Below are 13470 nucleotides of genomic sequence, written 5' to 3'. Positions count from 1 at the left end.
GTCTTTGCTGAATTTAGTCATAAATTGTAACTAATAAATATACAGAAACAGATCCGCAATAAGTGGTGCAAAGTACATGTGCAAGTCCTCATTGGAACTCGGAATTTACATAGCGAACAAAAATCTAGTAAAATTTTCAAGTGCAGTTATCGTATCAAAGCAGGCCCAATTGACATACATATACAACAAATGCAGTTCTTTTGTTTGTTGTTACTTAAAAAGACCTGAAATAGTTTGAATATGTATTTGCATTCTGACTTTTTATATAGCCCATTTAATAAGGTGTGGGAGTATTTTTCTTAAAGAGATTATGAAGCAAAGTGTTAAATAAAGCAGAAAGTCAAAACTTTGATCAGATTCGAAACCAGCAAAGGGGTGGCCTGTTAATCCAACATATATATCCTTGTTTTCCTGTTGCAGTCCAATTTTTATGCCCTTGCAGAAACTTCCCTTTGTATTATTGATTATTTGCTTTTATCCTGAATTTGCCAAACATATTTGCCTGTGAGCGTTCATCTATCAATCGCAAGACTATATATCGTCCCTTGTAGCGAGTGATATGTAAATAATATCCGCCTGTCCTTCCAATGAACATAGTGAACATTTCTCCTCCGTGCCTGAGTGTTTTACACAGCAGGATTGCTTGCCATCAACACGACGGATGTCACATGTGAAGCAGGATTTAATAACCGTTCTGGTGCACCCCGGTTTTTTGTGGGGTTCAGTCTTTAGTTTTTTATGTTTGTTTTTTTTAATATTGGTTGTCTGTTGGCCTTCTTATTTGTTACACCTGATGTTGTCAGTTTATTCTTGACTTATGAGTTTGAATGTCCCTGTGGTATCTATCGCCTCTCTTACAGTTGACGATATTGTTTTATTTTGTTTCGACTCGCAATTTTTACGGTTGTAATGAGACGGACCATTTTGAAACATCTTGCTCGTTTGAAAGAAAACTGTAATATTTATAAGAATTGTTCGTCTTCACGTGTAGTTGACCATATAGTATACAGCCATTTTGAATCACAATGTTTCATAGTGAGACTGTTTTGACACACTGAAAACGCAAATCATCCAAGACCGTTTGACAAAAGCTCTCATAACCTGACTGATTCATGTGACTGACTATATAATACCGTCATATTAATTAACTATTTTCGCGGGAGCAATTGCCATAGACCTCGAAAACGCTTAATACTTGTTACATTATAGGATAGTTTGCCATTATGAGTAGTTGACCAATTTATGTAGTCAATTTGATTTTACTACATTTTTTACTATTGTTCACTATTTGACAGAAAGCTCTCATACTGGACAGGATCGTTTAAATTGTCGTTATATGTTGTATACAATATAATACCATCGTTTTTTGTGGAAGTTATGTTTGGTCAAATACTACAGTACCACAGTGACACCTTGTGGCAAATCATAATAGTCCATCAGCTGGTAAGGCAAAAATTAAGTTCTGTGTTACACCCCAGGGTACCGCAATTTTTTTGTATAAATGTAAAGAGTAATATCTGAAGAATATTTTAAGAGGTAGTAGACTTTTGAAAAAGTGTCCAAAAGGGGTTAAAAGGGGACTTATTTAGGGGTATATCAAAAATTTTGTTTTGCACATATTTACAGAAAAATGTAAAAATAACCAAATATTCAGTACTATACTTTTTATTAAATGGAACACATCATATCTTATTAAAACGCTGGCTAGTTTTTAATTAAATTTTAAATCGTAGAGGACCAAGAAAAAAGGGGGAGGCTAATTTCCAAAAGTCATGATTTTGAATGAAAAGAGGCATACGTACTAATTTTCTTGATAAAATGGTATATTTTTTTTCACATTGAAACATAGAGCATAAAGTATATAAAGGCTGTTGAAAAAAGGGTAAGAAACAAGAACATCGAATCAACGACAAACACAAACATAAGCAACCAGAAATGCACGATTCTGTCACAAACTTATACATCACATTCATGACATAACACACATATTAAAACACACAAAACTGTCAGGGTTTCTAGATTTCGATTTTTTTTTTAAATTAACAACCGAATCACCACAATTTAAGGTCACGCAGAAGATCAATCCATAGAATCATCATCAGTTTGGTCACCTGCATCTAACGAATTATCATTATCATCATTTCCATCATCTTCGTCGTCATCGTTAGCAATATCAACGATTTGATAATCCTTATATCTACAAGCTTTCGAGCATTTACATACAGCTATCTGTTCAGGATAAATCTTGTTGAACACATGAACATCTTTTTTGGCACAACCAGCTTTACATGAACAGCACATCAGAATTATCAAAGCATCTAACGCTGGTGGTTGGTCTAGCAAATTGATACTGATCAAAGCGCTCTAAACAATCCAACCATAGTTGTTTGGCAACATACCAATGTTGTGTTTAAGAGCAGATTTCCAAACCTTCGTCTGGCAGTTGTTCAATGTGCTTTAACATTGCATCTTTTGCATTTCAAAACGTTCTGATCTTTATTCATCGATATTTTTAATTTCATAGCCATATATAGAACACGAAAACCTCTCGAGTGTTTTGACAACTCTTCACCAACCTCTTCAAAGGTTTCACCAAGATGGAATAGACCTTCTGAAAACTCCACAAAACGTGTCAAAAAGCCGAATGCTTTGCTTTTTTCTTTACCAGACAAAACACTTACTGAATCACAACCTGTATTGGCAAAAAATCCTGTCAGTTTTCTACAAACAATCTCACCAAATTTCGCACAAATTGATTGCTCATTTAATAGTTTGCATTTGGAAGATGTATCTGTCAGACTTACAATGTTAGAATTGATATGCAACTGTGTAAATAGTAAGCCAATACTTCCACATGAGTGTCAGAAGGTTTTTTAACAATGTAGTCGTAACCTTTGTCAGCTGCATGTTTTTGCATTAAGAAACATTTCTTTATCGGCTTCTTCCTGTTTGATTATAAGCTAAAACCATTCTAAGCTACTTCATTTTCAAAATATATTTTGTGGCATATACTTCCATGTGATACAAATAGATCAATACATTCAAGTTTAAATATACATGATTGTTTAATCTTTTCAAAACCAAAAAATTCAACAAAAGCAACTTTGTCCCCCCACCCTATAAGAAACATTTCTTCCATTCCCAAAGATCACGATTGTGATGGTTTAGAACTTATCGTAATGATTTGCCCTCCCAAAGACCTGCCGTTCTAATTTCTTTATTAATATTGTGGGATACTAATCAGTGACAAAATCAATGTGGGACTACTTTTCGAAACTAAAAGAATGGTTTTTAGAATAATAATTGCCAAATCGAAAAAAAGTGGTCGGTATCCTAGTAATGGTTTGAATAACTGCCATGTCATCAAATATCCACATGCTTTCCTAAGGAATGAGCCTTTTCTAACAGACCACTCAGGACAGATTTTGTGTACCATCAAAGTTTGCAAGAGATATTGGAAAAGGACCTTATTCAAACTGGAGAACCTATCGCATAACCAACTATCTTGTATGGGCTATGACAAGCTGGCGACATTTTTTTTCATCTGCTCTCAATGTTTTGATGTTCTTATCAGCCATTAACTGTTTGCCTTTTATTTCCTTTTCTAAAAATGTATTTAAGCAATGATTTGCTATTGAGTGTTTTGAAGATATCGGTTGACTTTTGAATAAGCCGTTCCGTAAAGAAAATTTCTGAAGCAAATTTTCCCTTTTCATACGCGTTTAGAAGGTCGCACATTAATTTCGAAGAAGCAACAGAACCCGATAACAAGCCATATAACTGCCCAGGTATTATAATGGAATTGGCCAGCTTTGCAGTGTCTAAAACAATTTTAAAACATCAGTTTCGTCTCACTTCATTCAAGTTTTTCAGAGGGTTTTTTTGGGCGGATGTTTCATGGTTAACCATTCCTACCAAATATCGATATTTTAAGGATTTTGAAGCTCTTTCATGTGCATTTAGCAAACAACGTTTATCAGAATCTTTATTTAAACTGAAACAAACAAAGTATTTTTTTTTGTATCTCGAAGAAACCTAAGAAAGTAAAAAGTATTGCCAAATCCCACAACTGACTATTTGACGTTCGTTCAAAGCGATGTGTGTCGATTGAATGACTTAACAATCTTAAGTCAATCACAACAAAGCTAAAAACCAAAATGTTATCAAGCACACCTTTATTGAGTTCGAAAGAGTGCACCTTTTCTGAACGCTAAAAAATCACCTTAATTTGTAATGTTTTCATAAATATTTCATTACGCATTCACTTTACAAAATAATTTGTCTCACAAAAACATCTTAAATCGACCATTAAATGTTTATTCTCAGTTGCAAATTGATAATGCTTAGGTAGCAATACACAGTTAGGAGTTTAGTTTCGCATTTTGGCCCCTGTGGATTTTTCAAATAGGAAAGTTATTGTGTAATAAAATTCATTTTTAGATAGATGAGTGCTAATTTAGCCTTCAAAGATGGTTTATAAGTGCATCAAGACTATTTTTTACCTGTTTTATGGGCTGTTTTCTGTTTGACAATCCGTATTTTCATAGCTAGACCGGCCATCGGTCCAGAAATTAATGTACTGTTTACAAACACTCTTTTTCTACACGAAGTTTTTGACGTAATTTTACAAAAAAATCAGATGAAAGACATATGATTTTCATTGGATTTGCTGAATGATATATGTACACAGTTTCAGAAAAGGTATTACTTCAAGCGATTGAAATTCTACTTTTAGCCAAATTTTGGGGAAATATGTGACATCTTTCCCCCCCTTTTTGCAATATTTTATAACAAATAAATGCAGATTGTTGCCATGGATACACCAAAAAGAAATTATATTTTACCATTTTATATACTGGATATAAAATCTATGGAAGATTCTGATTACATACATATGCCCATATATGACACAAACAGTAAGCTTGATATTGCAAGAAAGCAAAGAAAAGGGGAGGGTAAAATTCATGAGGGCAAATTTTAGTATTTTTTCCTAACTGTTTATTGCTACCTTATGGTATACTTACCAAGCTCAGAATTGTATAATTTAAGACTTTTCATGCCACAAATCTATTGATATTTAGATTCTAAATCAACTTCTGAGTAAATTAAGTGTTTAAGAATGACAATATATGTCAATTTTTATTGTTTACAGTCCTTAGCAACCAAAATTAGACATTTTGACACCAGGCGTATATTTGTACTCTATCGGCTTAACTCTTGCTTCTGATGGATTGGGCTGCATGTAGTAGCCTAAGTATTGAACCGGTTGGTTTTTTTCTTGCGAATATATCAAATTATTGTTTTTATCCAGATTTCATGTTACATTTTGGCATATATTAAATGTACAATGTATACTTAAATCAGATGTAAGAAATTGATTCCCTATCACCAAGTTTTTTAATCAAGTCTTTGGTATGCAATAAGCATAAAGATTAACATTTTTATGCTTGAAATTGCTAAATTTTATACAATTTTGCATCATCAGAGATCTTATTATGATATGCAACATTAAAAACCTGACAAATTTTATACAGTTTTAAAGATTTGGCTAAAAATTGAGGTACAGACAAGATTTTACATTTTGACTTGGCACCTTTCTTTAAAATCAGTTTTTGTCGCGTTTCAGTGTCAACTGCTAACCTTCATAAAATATTCATTACTCAACCAATTTTCAAAAATAAAAGGCCATTTTACTCGTATTAGCTAGCAGAACTCAGAAAATAAGTTAAAAGGGAGAATTTGAAAAAAATATTTACTATTAAGGTAGCAATACACAGTTAGGAGTTTAGTTTCGCATTTTGGCCCCTGTGGATTTTTCAAATAGGAAAGTTATTGTGTAATAAAATTCATTTTTAGATAGATGAGTGCTAATTTAGCCTTCAAAGATGGTTTATAAGTGCATCAAGACTATTTTTTACCTGTTTTATGGGCTGTTTTCTGTTTGACAATCCGTATTTTCATAGCTAGACCGGCCATCGGTCCAGAAATTAATGTACTGTTTACAAACACTCTTTTTCTACACGAAGTTTTTGACGTAATTTTACAAAAAAATCAGATGAAAGACATATGATTTTCATTGGATTTGCTGAATGATATATGTACACAGTTTCAGAAAAGGTATTACTTCAAGCGATTGAAATTCTACTTTTAGCCAAATTTTGGGGAAATATGTGACATCTTTCCCCCCCTTTTTGCAATATTTTATAACAAATAAATGCAGATTGTTGCCATGGATACACCAAAAAGAAATTATATTTTACCATTTTATATACTGGATATAAAATCTATGGAAGATTCTGATTACATACATATGCCCATATATGACACAAACAGTAAGCTTGATATTGCAAGAAAGCAAAGAAAAGGGGAGGGTAAAATTCATGAGGGCAAATTTTAGTATTTTTTCCTAACTGTTTATTGCTACCTTATGGTATACTTACCAAGCTCAGAATTGTATAATTTAAGACTTTTCATGCCACAAATCTATTGATATTTAGATTCTAAATCAACTTCTGAGTAAATTAAGTGTTTAAGAATGACAATATATGTCAATTTTTATTGTTTACAGTCCTTAGCAACCAAAATTAGACATTTTGACACCAGGCGTATATTTGTACTCTATCGGCTTAACTCTTGCTTCTGATGGATTGGGCTGCATGTAGTAGCCTAAGTATTGAACGCGTTGGTTTTTTTCTTGCGAATATATCAAATTATTGTTTTTATCCAGATTTCATGTTACATTTTGGCATATATTAAATGTACAATGTATACTTAAATCAGATGTAAGAAATTGATTCCCTATCACCAAGTTTTTTAATCAAGTCTTTGGTATGCAATAAGCATAAAGATTAACATTTTTATGCTTGAAATTGCTAAATTTTATACAATTTTGCATCATCAGAGATCTTATTATGATATGCAACATTAAAAACCTGACAAATTTTATACAGTTTTAAAGATTTGGCTAAAAATTGAGGTACAGACAAGATTTTACATTTTGACTTGGCACCTTTCTTTAAAATCAGTTTTTGTCGCGTTTCAGTGTCAACTGCTAACCTTCATAAAATATTCATTACTCAACCAATTTTCAAAAATAAAAGGCCATTTTACTCGTATTAGCTAGCAGAACTCAGAAAATAAGTTAAAAGGGAGAATTTGAAAAAAATATTTACTATTAAGGTAGCAATACACAGTTAGGAGTTTAGTTTCGCATTTTGGCCCCTGTGGATTTTTCAAATAGGAAAGTTATTGTGTAATAAAATTCATTTTTAGATAGATGAGTGCTAATTTAGCCTTCAAAGATGGTTTATAAGTGCATCAAGACTATTTTTTACCTGTTTTATGGGCTGTTTTCTGTTTGACAATCCGTATTTTCATAGCTAGACCGGCCATCGGTCCAGAAATTAATGTACTGTTTACAAACACTCTTTTTCTACACGAAGTTTTTGACGTAATTTTACAAAAAAATCAGATGAAAGACATATGATTTTCATTGGATTTGCTGAATGATATATGTACACAGTTTCAGAAAAGGTATTACTTCAAGCGATTGAAATTCTACTTTTAGCCAAATTTTGGGGAAATATGTGACATCTTTCCCCCCCTTTTTGCAATATTTTATAACAAATAAATGCAGATTGTTGCCATGGATACACCAAAAAGAAATTATATTTTACCATTTTATATACTGGATATAAAATCTATGGAAGATTCTGATTACATACATATGCCCATATATGACACAAACAGTAAGCTTGATATTGCAAGAAAGCAAAGAAAAGGGGAGGGTAAAATTCATGAGGGCAAATTTTAGTATTTTTTCCTAACTGTTTATTGCTACCTTATGGTATACTTACCAAGCTCAGAATTGTATAATTTAAGACTTTTCATGCCACAAATCTATTGATATTTAGATTCTAAATCAACTTCTGAGTAAATTAAGTGTTTAAGAATGACAATATATGTCAATTTTTATTGTTTACAGTCCTTAGCAACCAAAATTAGACATTTTGACACCAGGCGTATATTTGTACTCTATCGGCTTAACTCTTGCTTCTGATGGATTGGGCTGCATGTAGTAGCCTAAGTATTGAACGCGTTGGTTTTTTTCTTGCGAATATATCAAATTATTGTTTTTATCCAGATTTCATGTTACATTTTGGCATATATTAAATGTACAATGTATACTTAAATCAGATGTAAGAAATTGATTCCCTATCACCAAGTTTTTTAATCAAGTCTTTGGTATGCAATAAGCATAAAGATTAACATTTTTATGCTTGAAATTGCTAAATTTTATACAATTTTGCATCATCAGAGATCTTATTATGATATGCAACATTAAAAACCTGACAAATTTTATACAGTTTTAAAGATTTGGCTAAAAATTGAGGTACAGACAAGATTTTACATTTTGACTTGGCACCTTTCTTTAAAATCAGTTTTTGTCGCGTTTCAGTGTCAACTGCTAACCTTCATAAAATATTCATTACTCAACCAATTTTCAAAAATAAAAGGCCATTTTACTCGTATTAGCTAGCAGAACTCAGAAAATAAGTTAAAAGGGAGAATTTGAAAAAAATATTTACTATTAAGGTAGCAATACACAGTTAGGAGTTTAGTTTCGCATTTTGGCCCCTGTGGATTTTTCAAATAGGAAAGTTATTGTGTAATAAAATTCATTTTTAGATAGATGAGTGCTAATTTAGCCTTCAAAGATGGTTTATAAGTGCATCAAGACTATTTTTTACCTGTTTTATGGGCTGTTTTCTGTTTGACAATCCGTATTTTCATAGCTAGACCGGCCATCGGTCCAGAAATTAATGTACTGTTTACAAACACTCTTTTTCTACACGAAGTTTTTGACGTAATTTTACAAAAAAATCAGATGAAAGACATATGATTTTCATTGGATTTGCTGAATGATATATGTACACAGTTTCAGAAAAGGTATTACTTCAAGCGATTGAAATTCTACTTTTAGCCAAATTTTGGGGAAATATGTGACATCTTTCCCCCCCTTTTTGCAATATTTTATAACAAATAAATGCAGATTGTTGCCATGGATACACCAAAAAGAAATTATATTTTACCATTTTATATACTGGATATAAAATCTATGGAAGATTCTGATTACATACATATGCCCATATATGACACAAACAGTAAGCTTGATATTGCAAGAAAGCAAAGAAAAGGGGAGGGTAAAATTCATGAGGGCAAATTTTAGTATTTTTTCCTAACTGTTTATTGCTACCTTATGGTATACTTACCAAGCTCAGAATTGTATAATTTAAGACTTTTCATGCCACAAATCTATTGATATTTAGATTCTAAATCAACTTCTGAGTAAATTAAGTGTTTAAGAATGACAATATATGTCAATTTTTATTGTTTACAGTCCTTAGCAACCAAAATTAGACATTTTGACACCAGGCGTATATTTGTACTCTATCGGCTTAACTCTTGCTTCTGATGGATTGGGCTGCATGTAGTAGCCTAAGTATTGAACGCGTTGGTTTTTTTCTTGCGAATATATCAAATTATTGTTTTTATCCAGATTTCATGTTACATTTTGGCATATATTAAATGTACAATGTATACTTAAATCAGATGTAAGAAATTGATTCCCTATCACCAAGTTTTTTAATCAAGTCTTTGGTATGCAATAAGCATAAAGATTAACATTTTTATGCTTGAAATTGCTAAATTTTATACAATTTTGCATCATCAGAGATCTTATTATGATATGCAACATTAAAAACCTGACAAATTTTATACAGTTTTAAAGATTTGGCTAAAAATTGAGGTACAGACAAGATTTTACATTTTGACTTGGCACCTTTCTTTAAAATCAGTTTTTGTCGCGTTTCAGTGTCAACTGCTAACCTTCATAAAATATTCATTACTCAACCAATTTTCAAAAATAAAAGGCCATTTTACTCGTATTAGCTAGCAGAACTCAGAAAATAAGTTAAAAGGGAGAATTTGAAAAAAATATTTACTATTAAGGTAGCAATACACAGTTAGGAGTTTAGTTTCGCATTTTGGCCCCTGTGGATTTTTCAAATAGGAAAGTTATTGTGTAATAAAATTCATTTTTAGATAGATGAGTGCTAATTTAGCCTTCAAAGATGGTTTATAAGTGCATCAAGACTATTTTTTACCTGTTTTATGGGCTGTTTTCTGTTTGACAATCCGTATTTTCATAGCTAGACCGGCCATCGGTCCAGAAATTAATGTACTGTTTACAAACACTCTTTTTCTACACGAAGTTTTTGACGTAATTTTACAAAAAAATCAGATGAAAGACATATGATTTTCATTGGATTTGCTGAATGATATATGTACACAGTTTCAGAAAAGGTATTACTTCAAGCGATTGAAATTCTACTTTTAGCCAAATTTTGGGGAAATATGTGACATCTTTCCCCCCCTTTTTGCAATATTTTATAACAAATAAATGCAGATTGTTGCCATGGATACACCAAAAAGAAATTATATTTTACCATTTTATATACTGGATATAAAATCTATGGAAGATTCTGATTACATACATATGCCCATATATGACACAAACAGTAAGCTTGATATTGCAAGAAAGCAAAGAAAAGGGGAGGGTAAAATTCATGAGGGCAAATTTTAGTATTTTTTCCTAACTGTTTATTGCTACCTTATGGTATACTTACCAAGCTCAGAATTGTATAATTTAAGACTTTTCATGCCACAAATCTATTGATATTTAGATTCTAAATCAACTTCTGAGTAAATTAAGTGTTTAAGAATGACAATATATGTCAATTTTTATTGTTTACAGTCCTTAGCAACCAAAATTAGACATTTTGACACCAGGCGTATATTTGTACTCTATCGGCTTAACTCTTGCTTCTGATGGATTGGGCTGCATGTAGTAGCCTAAGTATTGAACGCGTTGGTTTTTTTCTTGCGAATATATCAAATTATTGTTTTTATCCAGATTTCATGTTACATTTTGGCATATATTAAATGTACAATGTATACTTAAATCAGATGTAAGAAATTGATTCCCTATCACCAAGTTTTTTAATCAAGTCTTTGGTATGCAATAAGCATAAAGATTAACATTTTTATGCTTGAAATTGCTAAATTTTATACAATTTTGCATCATCAGAGATCTTATTATGATATGCAACATTAAAAACCTGACAAATTTTATACAGTTTTAAAGATTTGGCTAAAAATTGAGGTACAGACAAGATTTTACATTTTGACTTGGCACCTTTCTTTAAAATCAGTTTTTGTCGCGTTTCAGTGTCAACTGCTAACCTTCATAAAATATTCATTACTCAACCAATTTTCAAAAATAAAAGGCCATTTTACTCGTATTAGCTAGCAGAACTCAGAAAATAAGTTAAAAGGGAGAATTTGAAAAAAATATTTACTATTAAGGTAGCAATACACAGTTAGGAGTTTAGTTTCGCATTTTGGCCCCTGTGGATTTTTCAAATAGGAAAGTTATTGTGTAATAAAATTCATTTTTAGATAGATGAGTGCTAATTTAGCCTTCAAAGATGGTTTATAAGTGCATCAAGACTATTTTTTACCTGTTTTATGGGCTGTTTTCTGTTTGACAATCCGTATTTTCATAGCTAGACCGGCCATCGGTCCAGAAATTAATGTACTGTTTACAAACACTCTTTTTCTACACGAAGTTTTTGACGTAATTTTACAAAAAAATCAGATGAAAGACATATGATTTTCATTGGATTTGCTGAATGATATATGTACACAGTTTCAGAAAAGGTATTACTTCAAGCGATTGAAATTCTACTTTTAGCCAAATTTTGGGGAAATATGTGACATCTTTCCCCCCCTTTTTGCAATATTTTATAACAAATAAATGCAGATTGTTGCCATGGATACACCAAAAAGAAATTATATTTTACCATTTTATATACTGGATATAAAATCTATGGAAGATTCTGGTTACATACATATGCCCATATATGACACAAACAGTAAGCTTGATATTGCAAGAAAGCAAAGAAAAGGGGAGGGTAAAATTCATGAGGGCAAATTTTAGTATTTTTTCCTAACTGTTTATTGCTACCTTATGGTATACTTACCAAGCTCAGAATTGTATAATTTAAGACTTTTCATGCCACAAATCTATTGATATTTAGATTCTAAATCAACTTCTGAGTAAATTAAGTGTTTAAGAATGACAATATATGTCAATTTTTATTGTTTACAGTCCTTAGCAACCAAAATTAGACATTTTGACACCAGGCGTATATTTGTACTCTATCGGCTTAACTCTTGCTTCTGATGGATTGGGCTGCATGTAGTAGCCTAAGTATTGAACGCGTTGGTTTTTTTCTTGCGAATATATCAAATTATTGTTTTTATCCAGATTTCATGTTACATTTTGGCATATATTAAATGTACAATGTATACTTAAATCAGATGTAAGAAATTGATTCCCTATCACCAAGTTTTTTAATCAAGTCTTTGGTATGCAATAAGCATAAAGATTAACATTTTTATGCTTGAAATTGCTAAATTTTATACAATTTTGCATCATCAGAGATCTTATTATGATATGCAACATTAAAAACCTGACAAATTTTATACAGTTTTAAAGATTTGGCTAAAAATTGAGGTACAGACAAGATTTTACATTTTGACTTGGCACCTTTCTTTAAAATCAGTTTTTGTCGCGTTTCAGTGTCAACTGCTAACCTTCATAAAATATTCATTACTCAACCAATTTTCAAAAATAAAAGGCCATTTTACTCGTATTAGCTAGCAGAACTCAGAAAATAAGTTAAAAGGGAGAATTTGAAAAAAATATTTACTATTAAGGTAGCAATACACAGTTAGGAGTTTAGTTTCGCATTTTGGCCCCTGTGGATTTTTCAAATAGGAAAGTTATTGTGTAATAAAATTCATTTTTAGATAGATGAGTGCTAATTTAGCCTTCAAAGATGGTTTATAAGTGCATCAAGACTATTTTTTACCTGTTTTATGGGCTGTTTTCTGTTTGACAATCCGTATTTTCATAGCTAGACCGGCCATCGGTCCAGAAATTAATGTACTGTTTACAAACACTCTTTTTCTACACGAAGTTTTTGACGTAATTTTACAAAAAAATCAGATGAAAGACATATGATTTTCATTGGATTTGCTGAATGATATATGTACACAGTTTCAGAAAAGGTATTACTTCAAGCGATTGAAATTCTACTTTTAGCCAAATTTTGGGGAAATATGTGACATCTTTCCCCCCCTTTTTGCAATATTTTATAACAAATAAATGCAGATTGTTGCCATGGATACACCAAAAAGAAATTATATTTTACCATTTTATATACTGGATATAAAATCTATGGAAGATTCTGATTACATACATATGCCCATATATGACACAAACAGTAAGCTTGATATTGCAAGAAAGCAAAGAAAAGGGGAGGGTAAAATTCATGAGGGCAA

Source organism: Mytilus edulis, chromosome 7 (genome assembly GCF_963676685.1).
Source record: "Mytilus edulis chromosome 7, xbMytEdul2.2, whole genome shotgun sequence".
Lineage (NCBI taxonomy): Eukaryota > Metazoa > Mollusca > Bivalvia > Mytilida > Mytilidae > Mytilus > Mytilus edulis.
Note: the sequence above shows the minus strand (reverse complement) of the source record.